Source organism: Pantherophis guttatus, chromosome 5, assembly GCF_059756535.1.
Source record: "Pantherophis guttatus breed Tessera chromosome 5, ASM5975653v1, whole genome shotgun sequence".
NCBI lineage: Eukaryota > Metazoa > Chordata > Lepidosauria > Squamata > Colubridae > Pantherophis > Pantherophis guttatus.
Genome location: NC_142067.1, coordinates 81,820,947 through 81,841,197, shown reverse-complemented (window position 1 = coordinate 81,841,197; position 20,251 = coordinate 81,820,947). Strand labels below are relative to the sequence as shown.

Genomic DNA, 20,251 nt, shown 5'->3' with positions numbered 1-20,251 from the left:
AAAGAGGGGAAGGGAAGGGTAGGAAAGGAAAGGAAAGGAAAGGAAAGGAAAGGAAAGGAAAGGAAAGGAAAGGAAAGGAAGCAAAAGTTCAGGAAAAAAAGGAAATAGAATAAGCTTCCAATTTGCAACAAATATAAGTACAATTACGCAATTATCCCTATGATAACACAAAAACTCACTTTTTTCTATTTTTCTATTAGCCAGGGTTTTTTCCTAATAAACAAAACCACAACTCAATGCATTTTTATTCTTCCATGTAAAAAGTTTATAAGGGGTTTCCAGTCTGCAATAAGAGTTTTTTTTTTCTCCAATCAAAGAAGTTAATTTAGCCATCTCCACAACTTCCATCATTTTCAGCAACCATTCCTCCATTGTGGATAGTATCGAACCTTTCCATTTTTGAGCATATCTCATTGCAATGGTCATATACAAAAATGAAGTTCCATGACCTTTTGAGTTGTTTGTCCATTAGTCCAAAAGGAAAACTTGTAGTTTCAGTTGTACTTTACTAATTTAAATATTTTTAATTCATATATGTATCCATGTCTCAAATCTATTGACTTTTTTTACACACCAAACATAATAAAATATCCCTTCACATTTCCAACAACAATCTTTGGACATTCTAGATACATTCTCTGGTGATATATCAGTTTGTAAAACTTCTTTTTAAGATTAAAACATAATGTAAATTTCAACCCTTTCAACCCTATATTTTCCCATTATTCCAGCTGTATATTATAACCAAATTTTAAAATCCATTTCATCATACATTCTTTCACTTCTTCTTCTGTCGCATATTTCAACAAAAGTTTATGATGATGGTAGATTCTAAAATTGTCAGGGTGTGACTCAATTGCTGGATTGTGGTAAGTAAACTGTGAGTGGAGAAGGAATGAAGGAAAGAGGCCATCTCAAGTTTCTGGACTGTGGACTTTTACTGCTTTTGAGAGAGGGGATGAGCTGAGCCTATCCTTAAGGAAGTGGTATAGTGGAGTGCATTTCTGCCTGGCTGCAGCTGCTTTTCCCAAATGCAGACAACAAGCTGAGCTTCCTATCCTTAGAGGGCAATATTTTCTCTTCCGCAGCCTCTTCTCTCTTCTCTGACCTTGTTTTTCCTAAATAACATCTCGGTATTACTTTGAATCCTGTCCAAATAGAATATCTAAACTAAAAAAAAATCTATTATTTTCTAGATTATGACTAAAATTCTTGAAATAAGTATATACTTAATTAGTTGATGAATTAATGCCACACAGAGAAGCAGAATCTAAAAATCAATATGAGGTTTTATGGTTTCAAGCTTAAGATATTAATTTTTCTTTCCTTTTTCTAAACAATTTTCAAAGCTTGCACTGCTCTAATATATGGTAACTTATTGAATAATTATGCTGTTTCCCAACCTATGTAACATAATTATGCTAGATTAAATATAAATGTAAATTAACACTAGATAAAGGCACAACCCTTTGGATTAACTGGGACTGCTGCAGCTTGACATCTGCTAGATACCCTGTTTTCCCCAAAATAAGACATCCCCTGATAATAAGCCCAATTGGGCTTTTGAGCGCATGGCAATAAGGCCAAGCGCTTATTTTAGGGTTCAAAAAAATGTAAGACAGGGTCTTATTTTGGGGGAAACGCGGTATTATAAACAGTTTGTTGTAGTTTAAGGATAGTATTTTTGCCACTTTATTTTACTGATTGTTTTCTTGTTATTTTAATTTAAACTGATTTTAATTGTTCCTTGCTTTGTGATGTACTTCTCATTGTTGGAGTAGGACCAATTTTGTATAAATAAAAGAAATAATAAGCAACAAAGTGAGATTTTTGAATGTCTTTTACATCCATATATATTCATTTATACAGTATTTATATCTCTATCACTAGATTTTTCCTATTATAGTTTGTCTACTACATTTTAGTATATCTTTAGGTGTTTTATGTCCCACATTACCTATATGATCATCCTTCCAATTGAAAGCAAGGTTTCCACTCTTATCTCAAGGATTTCTTTTCTTCTGAAATTGTGTAGTTAATCTACATGTTTGGATGTAGGCGTGGAAGTAACAACTTTTTGGAGAAGAAGATATATGTTTCCTTTGTTTTTCCTATGAAAAGAAAAGTGCTATTCTTTGAAGTGTGACCTAAATTCTAGCATTCCTTAACTTCATACCAACAACTTTGGAAAAATCTTGATCTGCGGAAAACATGAACACACTTTGGACAATGTGTGCCCTGGAACATGATCTGATTTCAGGTGTTTCTTTTGAGTTTGGTTGTAAAATAAGTGCAGAAATTTAGAAATAAGAATAATGCATAAAACTGGTTTACTATAATTTATGGAAATCTTTGCCCCCAAACTGAGACTACAGCCAAGCCAACACTCAGAACAAATATTTTCTCATAGCTCTAAACTCATGACTGTGTCTTTAATTCAACATTTGAATGAATCATCTTTGTATGAATTACACTAAGGCTTCCATGACGGCCATGGACCTGACCCAGTTAGTTCATGGCCCCACTCACAGGGGGGGGACACACACTGGACCTGATTTTTGTCTCTGGCCAGTGGTTGAGTTGTCTTATTATAGGGGATATAGACATGAAACCCTTGTCATGGTCAGATCACTCACTCCTTCGTCTGGACCTTCGAACCGCTACACCCCGCCGCAGGGAGGCGGACCCAATTAGATGGATCCGCCCCAGGCGCCTGATGGATCCTGATAGGTTCCAGACGGAGCTTGGGCCAATTCCTGAAGATCTGGCACACGACTCGGCTGAGGACCTGGTAGCTGCCTGGGATCGGGCGGCTGGTGGGGCCTTGGATCAAGTCGTGCCTTTGCGGCCTCTGACCCGGTGTCGATCCCTCGCGGCTCCTTGGTTCACTGAGGAGCTGAGGGAGATGAAATGCCGGAAAAGACGCCTAGAGAGCAGTTAGAGGGCCAGTCTCGCTGAATCTGACCAAACACTGGTAAGGTCGCATATTAAGACCTACCTAGTGGCGATAAAGATGGCAAAGTTTAACTACTTTTCCGCCTCTATTGCATCATCAGGGAATCGTCCGGCCGCCCTGTTCAGGGTAACCCGCTCCCTGCTCCATCCGGGAGCGCGGGAGGATCCCTTGGAAGGCAGGGCGGAAGATTTCGGACAATACCTGTATGACAAAATCGCTCAGATCCGGGGGGATTTGGACTCTGACTGGGTAGATCAGGGCAGGGTGACGAGGAATAGTCTTGAGAATGTTACCTGGGAGGAGTTCGATGCTGTGACTCCCGATGATGTGGACAGGATTTTGGGGAGACTTAGTGCGGCCACATGTTTACTCGACCTGTGTCCCTCCTGGTTGGTACTGGCCTCCTGGGAGGTTACACGAGGCTGGCTCCAGGGTGTTATCAACGCTTCGTTGAGTGAGGGTCACTTCCCCGCCGCCTTGAAAGAAGCGGTGGTGAGGCCTCTCCTCAAGAAGCCGTCCCTGGATCCGACAATATTGGCCAACTATCGTCCTGTCTCCAACCTTCGCTTCCTGGCGAAGGTTGTTGAGAGTGTGGTCGCGCGACAGTTTCCACAATTCTTGGAGGAAACATCCTATCTAGATCCGTTCCAGTCGGGTTTCAGGCCTGGACACAGCACGGAAACGGCATTGGTCGCGTTGGTTGATGATCTCTGGAGGGCTCGGGACAGGGGTTGCTCCTCTGTTCTGGTCCTCTTAGACCTCTCAGCGGCTTTTGATACCATCGACCATGGTATCATGCTGCACCGGTTGGAAGAGTTGGGGATGGGGGGCACCGTATTACAGTGGTTCTCCTCCTTTCTCTCCGACCGGTTGCAGTTTGTGTTGGCAGGGGGGCAGAGGTCGACCTCAAGGCCTCTTATATGTGGAGTGCCTCAGGGGTTGGTCCTCTCGCCCCTCCTGTTCAACATTTATGTGAAGCCGCTGGGCGAGATCATCCGTGGCTTTGGGGTGAGATACCACCAGTACGCTGATGACACCCAGCTGTACATCTCCACCCCAGGCCACCCCAACGATGCCCTTGAAGTGATGTCCCAGTGCCTGGAGGCTGTGCGGATCTGGATGGGGAGGAACAGGCTCAGGCTCAACCCTTCCAAGACTGAGTGGCTGTGGCTCCCGGAATCCCGATATAGTCAGTGGACTCCATCACTGACTATTGGGGATGAGTCATTGGCCCCCACTGAGAGGGCTCGCAATCTGGGAGTCCTCCTGGATACGCAGCTGTCCTTGGAGGAACATCTGACGGCTGTAACCAGGGGGACCTTTTGTCAGCTTCGCCTGATCTGCCAGTTGCGGCCCTTTCTTGATCGGGATTCCCTGTGCACAGTCACTCATGCCCTCGTCACCTCTCGCCTTGACTACTGCAACGCTCTCTACATGGGGCTCCCCTTGAGGAGCACCCGGAGGCTCCAACTGGTCCAGAACGCAGCAGCGCGGGTAGTGACGGGAGCAGCATGACGCTCCCATGTAACACCGCTCCTGTGCGAGCTGCACTGGCTCCCAGTGGTCTTCCGGGTGCGCTTCAAGGTGTTGGTTATCACCTTTAAAGCGCTCCATGGCATAGGGCCTAGCTATCTTCGAGACCGCCTGCTGCCACCAACGACCTCCCATCGACCCGTGCGCTTCCACAGAGAGGGCCTCCTCAGGGTGCCATCAGCCAAACAGTACAGGCTGGTGACCCCCAGGGGGAGGGCCTTCTCTGTGGGGGCACCTACCCTCTGGAATCAATTGCCTCCAGAGATAAGGAGAATCCAAGACCTCAGTGCCTTCCGCCGTGTCCTTAAAACCTTCCTTTTCCAGCAAGCCGGGCTGGCCTAATTTTTAAAGTGTTTTAAAGTGTTTTGTTTATTGTTTTTAATTAATGGGGCCAAATTTATATATATTTTATATTTATATATATATTTATATTTATATATTTTAACTGTATTTTAATATTTGTACTTGATGTTTTTACTTGGCTGTTCACCGCCCTGAGTCCTCAGGGAGAAGGGTGGTATACAAATTCAAAATAAAATAAAAAATAAATAAAATAAATATAAATATATGAATCAGTTCCAACTCCCTAAATAAATGTGAACTTTGACATACAGTTTATAATAGATTAGCTCCGTGGATTGGTTTACTGAAATAAATACAAATCTCTGAGCATATCTGAAATATTCTGCATATTTGATATCCATAGTGATATGGAATCAGACAGATATGCATGGTATAATACAATTGTTTTAAAAATACATTTGGATAGGATTTAGAATAAGCACATTTTATTTTGAATGTTGAGAGCATGTGAGCATGTCACAAGTAATTTCCCAAAATGCCATCATGGAAATTTGTTGTGAAACATCCTTCCCGGGGGGGGGGGGTATACAATTTCTGCTATTTGATAAGACCTCAGAACATTTCTTAGTATTTCATCTCCCTGCATATTGTCTTTTCTGTGGGTTTGTTGCTGCATTTCTAGCCCTCTTCCATTTTTATTTTCTAAATTTGGTTTTAGGGCCCCAAGCAGGGGTGAAATGCTCCCGATTCAGACCTGTTCGGCCAAACCAGCAGCGATGGTGGCCGGTGATTCGGAGAACCAGTAGCAATGGCGGCACAAGGCTCCGCCCACCCAGTTGTTGTTACTTCCTGGTTTTAACCAAGAAGTAACCTGTTTTTTACCCTCTACTCATGTGCAGAAGGGTTTGAGCATGCACATGCACGGCGTGTACACTTCCTAATCATTTGGGAAGGTAAGTAGATTTCACCCTTGGCCCCAAGGTATTGCTGAAAAAAAGCAGGATGTTAGAGACTAATGTGTTTAGTGTGCCAGCTTCCTACTTCATTTTTTATTTCATTAAAACCGTCTTCAAAAAGCATTTTAAAAGTCAATTCAGTAGGAAAGCTGCATGTGTCAAGAAAGAAATTCATGACTATCACATTGGGAATTTCAAGGTTAAACCACATATCAAGGGTCCCATTTTCAGATAATTGACTTGCATATCCATACTTGAATGAAAAGCCCTTTTATGTACCAGTACTAAAAATCTTTTTGCTTTGGACTAATGGGCACTCTCATGTATCAAGTATGTAGTTTAAACTTTGAAATGACTGAAAGTGGTTATTACCTGTGAAAATCTGTTTTGGACCTATATTTATGATCTGGACAGACTTTAGGAACAGTGCAAGGGCAATTTTAAAGAGTCAGGAACAACTAGCACATATGTGCGAGGGGAACCTTACCTTTACTTACCATTTACAGATTTAGATAGTTAGTTAGTTAGTTAGTTAGTTAGTTAGTTAGTTAGTTAGTTAGTTAGTTAGTTAGTTATTAAATTTGCTTGCTGCTCATCTCATCACAAGGTGACTCTGGGCACTTACAAGGTGTAGACATTGCTATTAAATGCCTAGTCTTCTGATAGACTGTTCAAATATTTATCATATATTGAAACATAATTTTATATTCTTTATCTGTCTTGTACCTTTATTAGACTTGCTTGTGTCCAGGACAAAGTGTCTTTAAAACCTGAGCCCTTCTTATATTGCTAATCATATCCTAAGTTGCATCAGCAGATGAATAGAATCAGGATCATGTGAAGTATAAGTACCGCTATATACTGCCTTGATAAGACCACACTTGGAGTATTGTGTCCAGTTCTGGTCACCATGATACAAAAAGATGTTAAGACTCTGGAAAGAGTGTAGAGGAGAAAGATGATTAGGAGGCTGGAGGTTAAAACATGATGAACAGTTGCAGGAGCTGGGTATGTCTAGTCTTATGAAGAAAACTAGGGGGTGACATGATAGCAATCTTCCAATATTTGAGAGGCTGTCACAAAGCAGAGAGGGACAACATATTCTCCAAAGCACATGAAAACAAGACAAGAAGGAACAGTTAGAAATTTATCAAAGGGAGATCCAACGTACAACTATGGAGAAATTTCTTAACAGGGAGAGCAATTAATCAGTGGAATGGCTTGCCTTCAAAAGTTGTGGGTGCTCCAACACAGGTTTTAAAGAAGAGGCTGGACAGCTATTTGTCTGGAATGGTATAGGACCGTGTTGGCGAACCTACAGCACGTGTGCCACAGGTGGCACACGGAGCCATTTCTGCGGGCACGCAAGCTGTCACCCTAGGTCAGCTCCACCGCACATGCGTGCCTCCCACAGGCTAGCTGATCTTTGGGTCTCTGCCATGCATGCAGGAGATGCACGCACGTGCCCATGCCGCCCCTCCCTCCCAGGAGTCTCCACGCAGCCCGTTTTGGATGCCAGGTAAGTACAGGGCTCGTGCGGAGGCTCTGGGAGGGTGAAAAACGAACCTACCGGAAGTCTGGAAACAGGCCATTTCTGGCCTCTGGAGGCTTCAGAGAGGCCTGCTAGGCCCAAAATGGGGCATGGGGGGTTGTACACACATGTATGGAGGGGTGGCGGAGCACGGGGGGTTGCGCACATATGAGCAGGGAGGTGGGGCAGTGCGGAGGGGGTTGTGCGCACATGCACAGGGGAGCGGGCCGTGCATGGGGGGCATTACATTATGGGTATGGGCATGCGCACACGTTTTTGGCACCCAAGGAAAAAAAGGTTAGCCATTACTGGTATAGGGTCTCCTGCTTGGTCAGGGGGTTGGACTAGAGACCTCCAAGTCCCTTCCAACTCTGTTATTCTGGATTTTGTATTTTGCTTTATCAGCCTATAGAAACTTGGAAAGATTCAGATTTAGAAATACCATATTTTAGGAAATCTGTATTAATGGCTATTTCCTGTATTTAGTATATTTCAAATCATAAAATAAGTAAAAATAATATAGAAAATGTTCATTGGGGAAATATTTATATGTATGGGAGAAGGCTAGTGCCTCAAGCCCATTCCATAGTTATACAAGACATAAAGAGTAATATTTTCTTTCCAGTTCAAATACCAAAACCAGACTCAAAAATATTTTTTTAATCCATAGGAATACTTCTGATTTTGGAAATATTCTTTTCTTGAAGGAAAAATATATTTGACAGTCCTTAGTTTCATATATACTTAACTAAACATTTCCAAAGATGGATATTGATTCAGCCAAACTATGAAGGTGTGGAAATGGGGGACAATATAAGATTAAAAATTCAAGTATGTATGATGAAAGAATTCTTACACTGTTTGTTGTGGGATCCAGTGTCTCTGTCTCTGTTTTCTTTCCATATCCTATTAAAATATAGTTAGCACTGTAATGGGTTAGGATTGTATGTCTTGCTGAGTAGCAGAAAAAAACTGAATGGATTACCAAGGAATTCTACAGATATTTTAGGACAACAATAATGTTCTGACCAGTGGTGAAATCCAATTTTTTTACTACCAGTTCTGTAGGTGTGGCTTGGTGGGAATGGCAGGGAAAGGATACTGCAAAATCTCCATTCCCATCCCACTCCAGGGGAAGGATATTGCAAAATCTCCATTCCCATCCCACTCTGGGGCCAGCCAAAAATGGTATTTGCTGGTTCTCTGAACTACTCAAAATTTCCACTACCGGTTCTCCGAACTGCTCAAAATTTCTGCTACCAGTTCTCCAGAACCTGTCAGAACCTGCTGGATTTCACCCCTGGTTCTGACAGTCATCTGGCCATCTGTTAGCATAAAGAGTATGGTATAAAGAAAATCCTTTCTAAATTTAAATTTTAGTCTATTATATGTCTGTGTTATTGGATAACTCAATTTAGTTACTGAATTAACTTATTTTCTAGGTTTGTACAAACTCGGTTTACTATTTAAAAGAAAACCAAAGTTCTACACATGCAGACATTAGGCTGTTAGGGAATCTGGTTAAGGGTGTTGTATAATACAATCTGCCAGAAATAAGTTGAAGGGAGATGTTACTAAGATTATACAGGCAGTGTGATAGGAGAGCCACATCACATTGGCTCACTCACATCTATGCAGTGACTGGATCTGGCAAAATTAGACATTGCTTGATTCTCTATGTCACACTAAAGGACATGACATGACCCCACACCAGAGGTGCTACCCCTCCCTGAACACCCCATATACCCCAACTGTCACTCAGCTCAGCTTTTAAGGGCAGCTTATCCCACTTTGGTCCCCCACCTGTCACTCAGCTCTCACCTGTGGCTCCCAGTAGTTATAGCAAGCGCAGTGACCACACCCCGGGCAACAGCTTCGACAGGCTGGCCAAACCAGGTTGAGGGTAGCTGTCGGGTCATTGACCTTCAGTGAGATAGGGACTTGTCTATCCCGAGCATGTTTCCAGCGGATTGACAGATGAAACCTACCAGAATAGGATAACAGTCATGAAGGTGCTCTCTGTAAGCAACATGATACGCTAAGAGCAACGAAGGAGCATGTGTGGATACACTGGGAATTGTAGCCGTGGACCTGCACACATGCAGCTCACTTCTAATGGTCGTCTCCTTGCTGAGTGGAGCAACAGTTGGATTTGGCATCTACCTGAGTGACTGAGCAGCCCTCTTTAGCACTGCACTGCTCACCTATGTAGTAAGAGGAAGGGGCTAGAAAAGGTGCCCTAAACATTGTTTGCTTCACAGAACCCTGGCCAGCTTACCGCAGCTGGAGGGGATCCCATTTCATGCAGTCAAACAATAAAACCTCAAATAAAGCGTAAGGTGACACCACTCACTATTGGCACATAGTACGTATGCACGCTTCAAGACAACCCCTCAGCAGATCAATCAGAAAGAACAGCCCTGGTCACCAGAGAGCTCGCAAGATTTAACATCGATATTGCGGGCCTGTGTGAAACTTGTCTAGCCAATGAAGATCAGCTCACAGAAACAGGAGGCTGTTACACATTATTTATTTATTTATTTATTTATTTATTTATTTATTTATTTGTTTGTTTGTTTATTTATTTATTTATTTATTTATTTATAGCACAGCAGCTTCACTAGCAGAAGATTTTGACAACCAGAGCTGCAATTAGAGGGAAATGCTGAGAAGGACTGGGAACGCTTTTGGGATATTGTGCACTCTTCTGCACTAAAGGTTCTTGGACCCTTACACAGGAAACAGCAGGACTGTTGATGAAAACAATGGAGAGATCAAGGCCCTACTTGCTGAAAAGCACCACCTTCACTATGCTCACCAGAACGACCGATCATCAACAGGTAAGAAAAATGCCTTCAACAACATTCGCAGGACCGTACAGAGCAAGCTATGCAGGACTCCTGGTTGAGTGTCAAAGCAGATGAAATTCAGAAGTTTGCTGATAGAAATGATGCCAAACGGTTCTACGAAGCTCTCAGATCGTTGTACAGCCCTCAGCTCTCAGGGAGCTCCCCTCTACTGGACTCAGATGGTGCAACTCTCATTACTGAGAAGACTCTGATTCTACAGCATTGGCCTGAGCACTTCCAATTCATACTGAACCACCCATCTTCCACCAATAACAAGGTGATTGACAGAATGCCCCAGGCAGATATCAACTACAGCCTGGACGTCCCACCATCAAAGACTGAAATCCTAGAGGCCATCAGCCAGATGTCCAGTGGCAAGGCCCCAGGACCTGATGCGATCCCAGTGGAAGTCTATAAGGATGGTGGTGCAATGCTTGTTGACAAACTTACTCAGCTGTTCCAGTCCAGTCCATCAAGGATCCATTCTTCAGGAACTGAAAGACACGCCCATTGTACATCTCTACAAGAGGAAAGGGAATCAGTCTGCGATAATCATAGAGGAATATCATGCTTTCCTTTGCAGGCAAGATCCTTGCACGAGTGTTGCTGAACTGCCTAACTGACCCTGGAAATAAACCCTGGAAGAGGGTTTATTATCTGAGACAGTACGTTTTCTGCAAAGAACGTAGCACTGTGGACATGATCTTCGCAGCCCGACAGCTCCAAGAGAAGTGTCAAGACTACACACTGATTGGAATATTTTCGAAAGTACCTCTGCAGACTTAGATGAACTCACACATACTGTAACATCATATGTCAGCTTCTGTGAAGACCTATGTGTACCGACCAGGAATCCTGAGAATATACAGTAACAACAAACCTTGGTTCACAGCTAAACTTAAGCAGCTACGTCGTTCCAAAGAGGAAGCCTACAGAAAAGGTGATAAAATGCTGTACAATCAGGCCAGAAATGTATTAACAAGGGAGATCAAAGCAGCAAAAAGAAGCTACTCTGAAAAGCTAAAGAATCAGTTCTCAACAAATGAACCAGCAAACATGTGGAAAACTCTTAAAAATATCACCGGTTATGGCAAACCTTCTTCCCAGGCTGAAGGAAATCAACAACTGGCAGATGACCTGAACGTGTTTTACTGCAGGTTTGAAAGAAAACTACAGCCACCTATCTCCACAACCCCCATCTCAGACACATTAACAACAGCCAAACCTCCTACAACTGACCCAATCCCATTGGGTTCACAACCCCTAATGATCACAGAAAAGGAAGTGCAAGACCTATTTCACAGACAAAAGCCAGGAAAAGCTCCAGGCCCAGACAAGGTAACTCCTTCTTGCTTAAAAGTCTATGCTGACCAATTGGCTCCCATCTTCACCTGTATCCTCAATAAATCGCTGGAGATGTGCTATGTTCCATCTTGCTTCAAATGCTCTACTATCATCCCAGTGCCTAAGAAGCCCTCCATCAAGGAACTGAACGACTACAGACCAGTTGCTCTAAAATCTGTAGTTATGAAAACCTTTGAAAGGCTAGTGCTGTCTCACTTGAAAACCATCATGGATCCGCTGTTAGACCCCCTGCAATTTGCATACCGAGCAAATAGATCAACAGATGATGCTGTTAATATGGCTCTGTACTACATCCTACAACATCTTGAATCTCCAAAAACCTACGCAAGGGTCCTCTTTGTAGACTTTAGTTCAGCATTCAACACCATCATTCCAGACATTCTTCTAACTAAGCTAAATCAGCTAGCAGTACCTGAAGACACTTGTAAATGGATCATAAGCTTCCTAACAGACAGGAAGCAGCAGGTGAAGCTAAGCAGATTCACATCAGATACCTGTACAATTAGCACAGGGGCCCCACAAGGCTGTGTGCTCTCTCCTCTTTTCTTCTCTATATATACCAATGACTGCATCTCAAATTATCCATCTGTTAAAACTACTGAAGTTCGCAGATGACACAACAGTGATCGATCTCATTCGAGACAATGATGAATCCGCATACAACAACTAGCCTCGTGGTGCGACCAGAACAATCTGAAACTCAACACACTCAAAACCGTAGAAATGGTGGTAGACTTTAGGAGAACCCCCCCCCCCATACTACCACTTCTTACAATACTAGACAACACAGTATCAACAGTAGAGACCTTCAAATTTCTAGGTTCTACCATATCTCACGACCTAAAATGGACACCCAATATCAAAAACGTCATCAAAAAAGCACAACAAAGAATGTTCTTTCTGCGCCAACTCAGAAAGCTCAAACTGCCCAAGGAGTTGATACAGTTCTACAGAGGAATTATTGAATCTGTCATCTGCACCTCTATAACTGTCTGGTTTGGTTCTGCAACCCAGCCCCATCACTCTGCTAAACAAATAATTTCCTCAACATTGTCAAACTAGTTATTAAGAATGCATTACTATTAATCTTCTCATCATTCCTATAACCCATCTCCTCCCACTTATGACTGTATGACTGTAACCTTGTTGCTGGTATCCTTAATATTTATTTTGGCTGTTTCCCTATGACTATCATTAAGTGTTGTACCTTATGATTCTTGATGAATGTATCTTTTCTTATGTACTCTGAGAGCATATGCACTAAGACAAATTCCTTGTGTGTCCAATCACACTTGGCCAATAAAGAATTCTATTCTATTCTATTCTATTCTATTCTATTCTATTCTATTCTATTCTATTCTATTCTATTCTATTCTATTCTATTCCATTCCATTCCATTCCATTCCATTCCATATCTTCGTGGATCTCACCAAAGCTTTTGACACTGTCAGTCACGAAGGTCTGTGGCGCATCATGTTGAGGTTTGGGTGCCCTGATAGATTCATCCTGATGGTACATCAGTTCCATGGCGACTCATGTTCTGGACGGAGAAGCTTCAGAGGTCTTTCCCATCACAAACGGTGTCAAGCAAGGGTGTGTGCTCACACTGATCCCATTCGGCATAATGTATTCAGCCATGCTATCAGACGCCTTCCAGAACAGTTCCTTGGGAGCCAGCCTGAGATACAGGACCAATGGAAAACTGTTCAACCTGCAAAGACTCCAGGTTGTCCCCAAGATAAAGGAGACTGTGCTACGAGACCTCCTTTTTGCTGACGACTGTGCCCTATATGCTGGATCACAGCAGGAAATGCAAGCCAGTGTGGACAAATTTCCAGCTGCATGCAACAACTTCGGCCTCCACATCAACACAAAGAAGACCAAAGTGATACACCAGCCACCTCCGAATGCCCAACCCCAAGAGCCCATCATCACAGTAAAGGGACAAAAGCTGAAAGCAGTGGACCAATTTACATATCTTGGCAGCACCCTTTCCTGTTCAGTGACAATGGACATTGAGGACAACTGCAGAATCACCAAGGCAAACTCTGCATTTGGCAGACTACTGACCAACATGTGGGACCACCATGGAATAAGCCTTGCTACAAAGCTCAAAGTCTACCGAGCAATAGTGCTAACTACCATGATGTATGCCAGTGAAAATTGGACTGTATACAGGAGCCACGCTAGGCAATTGAACCACTTCCACATGACCTGCCTCTGCAGACCTCTGAGGATCCGGTGGCAGGACTAGGTGCCAGACACAGAAGTCCTCTTGAGAGCAGGCCTGCCATCAGTTCACACCCTGCTGATCAAAGCCCAGACATACTGGGTAGGCCATGTCACAAGCATCTACCGCATCCCCAAACAGCTCCTCTATTGTGAGCTGTCTCAAGGAAAGCGGTCGCACGGGGGACAAAAGAAGCAATATAAAGACATGCTGACAGCCTCTCTCAAGTCCTTGGATATCAACACCACCTCCTGGGAAACCCTGGCACAAGATTGATCAACATGGCGCACGTTGATCCACCAAGGCTGCCAGACATTTGAAGACAGAAGGACAACTATAGCACAAGAGAAGCGAGCACTCCACAAAGCCAGAGCTGCAAATGCTGCAGTAGTAGTGCCCACACATGTCTGCCCGACATGTGGCAGAACATTCTGTGCCTATATAGGCCTTACCAGCTACCTGCAGACACACTGTGTACAGCCCACAACTCGTTAGATGTCAAGGTTGTCTTCAAAAATGATGGACGAACAACATGTCACACTAAGTGAACCACCACTAGGATTTGTGAAAAACCTTGGTTAAGTAGACTATACCCGAAGACAGTGAGTGACCTTTTATCCTTAGAATGGGCTGTAAGGAGATTTCTAATACTTTAGCAAGAAGAAATAATTGATTATGTTATCCATTTTGTCACATTTTGTTGTGAAGAGAGCAAAGTGGGGCTAACCCATGGAGTCCTACAGTTCTTCCACAGAAATATTTAAGTAACTCTACAACTGAATGCCTAGCTCCTTTTAAATATATTGGGCATGGGACACACAGGATGTAAATCTTATGCTGTCTTGGAATGATGGGGTTTAACACATTTGGACTGTATCAAGTTGACTAGCGCTTGATCAATTGAATTAAGTTAGTGTAAGCTATACCTAGATCCATACATATCCATACTTACATTTCAGCAGGGCTGTCAAAATCTGGATTGCCAGTAGATAATAGTAAAGAGGTACAGAAAATCTAAATCTTTGCCCTACTACCTAGTAAGCATATGAATTTTTGCAACCCAGATCTGATAACTTTGAAGTTGCAGCAAGCTGACTAACAGAATCAAACTACAGGAGCATAAAAATGTATAAGAAGCTAACTAAAATATTCAAATTAAATGATGCATCAATTCCCAGGGTGGAAAAAAACAAAATAAAACTGAGAAATAATATTCCCAAATGCCAAGGATTCCAAAATAACCACTGATAAAGACTCAGCTCATTGTAATTAAAATTATCACTAGGGAGCATACTGTAAGATTTGTCTGAATTAAAGCTTGCTATCAGAAGATGGGATGTCAAGAAGAAATAATCAGGCAAATTGGCATCTTGACATTGCTTTTTTGAAACAAAAAACAACTAAAACCTGATAGCTGTTAAATTTAAAGAAATTAAACTATACATGTGCATACACCAATCCTCATCATAATGGCTTTTACCAAAATATTTATAAAATTTGTAGTGATGCTGCAATGAACTACCAACCCTTTCTGGGGTTCATTCCCCCTTTTCTCTGCCCTATGATGTTTAAAGTGAGGTACTATATTTGAAAAAGAAAGTATAGTAGTGTTCCTCTGGGGGATTGCTTTGGTTTCTTAAATCCTGTTTGCAGTGAAGACTGCTTTTCCTTTAAAATATTTCTGCTCTTTCCCGTTATTTCTGAAAAAAAAAAACCTCCAGTATTTATACAAGGTAGTATTCAAAGATAGTTCATTGCAAAAGTGTTTATAATTCATTAGCCATTCCTGTCTGCTCAGAGTAATATATTTTCCATTAACAATAGAAAAACAATGTTAGATAAACATCTTAGTGAGATGAAGCATGAACTTTGAATAATTTATTATTGTTATATTGTATACTTTTGTACATAGCTGATGTATTATTAATCCATATTACATTTTCCACAGGTCTTTCAGATATAGATATCTTTCTTTTCACAATTAATTTTGTTTATTGTTTTTAATTAATGGGGCCAAATTTATATATATATATTTTAACTGTATTTTAATATTTGTACTTGATGTTTTTACTTGGCTGTTCACCGCCCTGAGTCCTCAGGGAGAAGGGCGGTATACAAATTTAAAATAAAATAAAAAATAAAATAAAAATAAATTTTAGTATTGATATGTTGATTGAAGGTGGTTTCCCCAAAATTACAACATCGAATATATCATATTTCTAATGCTTTTTTTTTTTAATTCCCCACAACTTCTGAAGGCAACTTCTGTTCCATGGGTTGATGATTCTCACTGTCAGAAAATTTCTCCTTATTTTATTTATTTTATCTTGGTATCAAGATGGCAACCAAGGCAGATGCATAGCCACGCTGCTGGGATCCTGAAGGAGAGACAAGTACCAGTAACCTAATTCAGAGATAGGAGTAGAAGCAATGAAAATAACCCTAACCCTAACCCTAGGAATCTACAAAGTAGCAGCAAAAGGATTCGGACAAATAAGACCCCAAAACCTAACCTCCAGCTGCCCACATGGGAGTCATCCCAGAGGCTCTGCGACTCCAAACAAACTAATAGAAAAGGGCAGAATGCAAGCCGATCTGCAGCTATCTAGCGAGGAATCGGCAAACTGGAGTAGTTCCTCAACACCAGCCATCGGTGCGACAAATCCCCACTGGAGACCAAAAGAAGGAAGCTGAGGCTAGCTGGAAACATCAGAGAGGCCCCTGACACAAAACAAATGGCATGACAATTCCGTACTGGAGGCTATCAGGGAGGGAAGCTGAGGCAATCCAAGGAGTCACTCCAGCGAAAAGTAAGCAATAAAACTAATTAATGGCAATAAACAGCTGGGAAGCCAGAGAGTGAGCCAGGCTACTGCTACAAAGGGAGGCCAACTTCCTGAGAGCTGACGAGGCGAGCCCCATGGAGGGAAAGCTCCCACTGGCTGCTCTGAAGAACCAAGCCACATAAAAAATAATAATAATAACAAAAAATAAAATAAAAAATAAAATATTTTTTCTTTAAAAAGCCACAACTTTAACATACTAACGCCTCCACAGACAATCATGACTGGTAAACACTCCACTGCCAAGCCCCCACCCAAAAAGAAGGGGACTGCGACCAATGAGTCTTATGACTCCTGCATGTGCTTTGGGATGAAGCATTTGAAGAAGATGAGAGTACGCCCACTACAAGTGTTTGGGGTTAACCAAAGGTGTAACCCAGTTTCTTCAATCAGCATCACTAAAAACCTCCCAGTTTGCCTTTCCACTATTTTGCCCATTCTGCAAGCCCAGACTTGACAAATTTATTGTTTTGCTTGAACGGGTGGACACTTTGGAAGTGCATCTAGCATCCCTTGAAGAAAAGGACAAAATACAGAAAAGTGAACCACCAGTATCCCGGAATCACGACTTAGCTCAACAATCCAAGCCACAGGACATCACCAATCCTGTTAGTAACATCTCCATCCTTATCAAAGATGCGATTGAACATGAACAGAAGCATCCCAACACTATCCTATTTGCACTGGATGACACCAACGAATCCGACGACATCATAAAGATTCACGACATCATCAACAACTTCCAGGCATCAACCATCACTCCCAATGAAATCATCAATGTTTCCCATGATGGCCCTGAATTCAAGAACAGTGATGGCTCGGCTTCCGGTTCTGGTCGCCGTCGTCACCAGATGGTCTTTTATGACCGCCAGCCCCACCGCCCATAAAGAGCCGCCTCCACAGCTGAGAGGCGGCTCGAAAAACTCCATTTCTTTGAAGAAGCGTGAGGAGAGCCGGCGAGAGCAGGTAGAGCCCCTGTGAAGTCCCCAGAGTGGGTTTTTTTTTTGCCTCTGGGGAGGAAGCAGGATGAGGCTCCCTATCCAGCTCACCGAGGCTCCAGGGGGCAAGGGGAACTCTGCTCGTTGCAGAGCTAGACGACGCGACCAACGTAATTAGTGATTTATCAAAATAAACAGGGTGAAATCTGGATCTGGAATCCAAAACTGCAAGTATATATATTAGCCCTGTGATTGGATTTAAGAATGAAGAAAGAGTGAAAGTTTAAAATGGCGTCCGGCTTTAGCTGCTTGAAAAGAAAAAAAAAAGCTGAAAGCGAAAGTGGACTTGCCTGATTGTTTCAGTATGCTACAAAGTATCTAAAATAACAGCGCTGGTTACAAGAGAAGGGAAAAGTTTTTTTTTTCCCTTAGAGATTTGATTAACTCTGAGAGGATTTTATGCTGGCAAAAAGGGAGAGAAGACTTCCTTCTTAAAAAGAATTGGTCTGCGTGGCAGCATGGCTTTAAAGCTAGATAAGCTAGACAACAAAGCTGTGGGGGGGGGTTCCCCCACTTATAAGTCACAAGCGCAGTTTCTAAGCCTGCAGACTCAGAGCCAGAGACAGGAGATTGATTTTAGAGACTTGAAGGAATTTATTATTGCGGCTCTAATGAAATAAGATGAGGTTATGGACCAGAAGTTTAAAAAATTTCAACAGGAAACTAAGGAGATGGTTCAAGAAAAGTTTGACAAAATGAAGTGAGATATTCTGACAGTTTTGACTGGCTTGTCAGAAGTAATTGTTCAAATTGATAAATTAATTTAGAAATAGAGTCTAAAATGAAGGAAGTTGATTATAAAATTGATAATCTGGATAATAAAACGCAAAGGATTGAAAATGAAGTGACAATGATGCAATTCAAATTTATGGAGTTTGCTGTAAGATTGAGGGGGATAAAGGAAAACAACAAAGATTTGAGAAGGATTTGTGCTGATGCTCTGGCTGAGATGTTAAAGGTTAACCCTGAAGAGGTCTTGTCCAAGATTGACAAGACTTACAGAGTGAACTCTTGGGTAGCAAGGCAAAGGCAATTGCCAAGAGATGTAGTGATATACTTTACAGATAGAAGAATAAGAAATGACATTTTGCAAAAGTCTTTTGTTTCTACCTTACAAGTGGATGGAAGGGAGATTGGGATTTATAAAGAGCTGCCGCCTAAGATGCTAAAAGATAGAAAGGATTTTGAATTTTTGGTGACTGAACTAAAAAAACAACAAATTCCATTTAGATGGGATGCTCCAGTTGGTATAATATTGAGGTATCAAGGAGAAAGATATCGACTAAATACTGTTAAAAAAGCGGAAGAATTTTATCTCAATGTTTTTAAAATTGGTCCAGCATCTCCACGTACTTCTTTGGTGTTAATACAGGAGGGTGATAAAGAAAAGCAAAATGAACAAAAGATTGAAATCCAGTGGAAGCAGATGGAGATGGAGGCAATGGAAATACAAGGAACTACAGGGGGCTCTTTGGATGAGCCGTTCCCGGATCTTCCTTTAAAGGCTAAAGGTGAATTACCTAAAAATACAAGAGAAGTGGCTTTGGATCTTGATCTGATGTCTTACAAAGTTAAAGATCAGCGTATAACCTGATCAGTCTACAAACAAATTCCAGAAAAACAACAACAGCAGAGGTCTAAGCCAGCACAAGGCAAGAAAAGAAGCAGGTTCTACAAAACTAAAAATTTTTAGAATATCTCTTTTGAATATGGATTATAATAAACTTTTGCAAAACTATTAACCAACAGACTATTGCCAGTTATCTAAGAGTTGATTCTGGAATTTTCTGGAATTTGTTTGTAGACTGATCGGGTTATACGCTGATCTTTAACTTTGTAAGACATCAGATCAAGATCCAAAGCAGGATTTATAGAAGACAGACACATGAAAGATAATGTGAGGCAAATTATAGATTTATTGGACTATCTTCAGAAGAATAAACAGATCCCTGCAGTGCTGGTGTTTTAGGCTGTGGAGAAGGCCTGTAAGCGAGTGAATTGGAACTTTCTATTACAGATTTTAAGAAAGATGGATTATGTCTACGTTGAAGGGAATAGCTACGAGGCAAGAGGATTATGGAGTAAGGGCACTTGCAGTTGATCTGGTTGTTACCCTAACATGGTCAATGGAACTAATAATCTAGATGAAGGACTTTACAGAAGATATTATACGGAATATAAATATAAATATACAGTCACTCGGGGGGGGTTGTATATAGAAGTACTCTTCAATGATGGGGGCAGATGGCAACTAAAGACATTAAATACACTGTTGGAAGAAGGATTTGATGTAATTGTTTAGATGTTATGAATTATTATATATGTTGTGGGAAAGTGGATGAAACAAAATTGATATGGTATATGGTGATAGGCTAGGTTACTGATTGTTCAATATTGGAAAAGGGATGTTATGTTTATTATAGAAGAATGGATTCTGAAAGTGGCTAGTTTCGCAGAAAAGGCGAAGATATTAGCATACATTAAAGTCTGGACCCAAGAGATTTATGTATGGGAGTAGAGGAAATGGATAGATCGTGTGCAGAATAAATATTAAATTAGGAAGTATCAGATAACTTTTAGTTTAATGTTGTGTAGAAATGTATAGTATATAGACCCTCAGGACCCAGGCCTTCGGCTGATGCTGTGCAATGCCAGGTCCATAGTAAATAAAGCCCCCCTCATCTGTG

The 20,251-nt window shown here is 41.7% G+C and overlaps 1 protein-coding gene and 1 long non-coding RNA gene across 3 annotated transcripts in view; one reads left to right on the top strand and one right to left on the bottom strand.

Moving 5' to 3' along the window:
- Positions 1–20,251, top strand: part of NHS (NHS actin remodeling regulator) — a 540,422-nt gene that overhangs the window by 309,651 nt on the left and 210,520 nt on the right. The gene's annotated exons all lie outside the window — the stretch shown is intronic.
- On the bottom strand, positions 6,449–9,188 carry LOC117675701 (uncharacterized). Its single transcript, XR_004594262.1, has 3 exons — positions 9,101–9,188; positions 8,136–8,185; positions 6,449–6,682 (listed from the first exon to the last, which is right to left on the bottom strand). It is a non-coding gene; the product is annotated as an uncharacterized LOC117675701 (long non-coding RNA).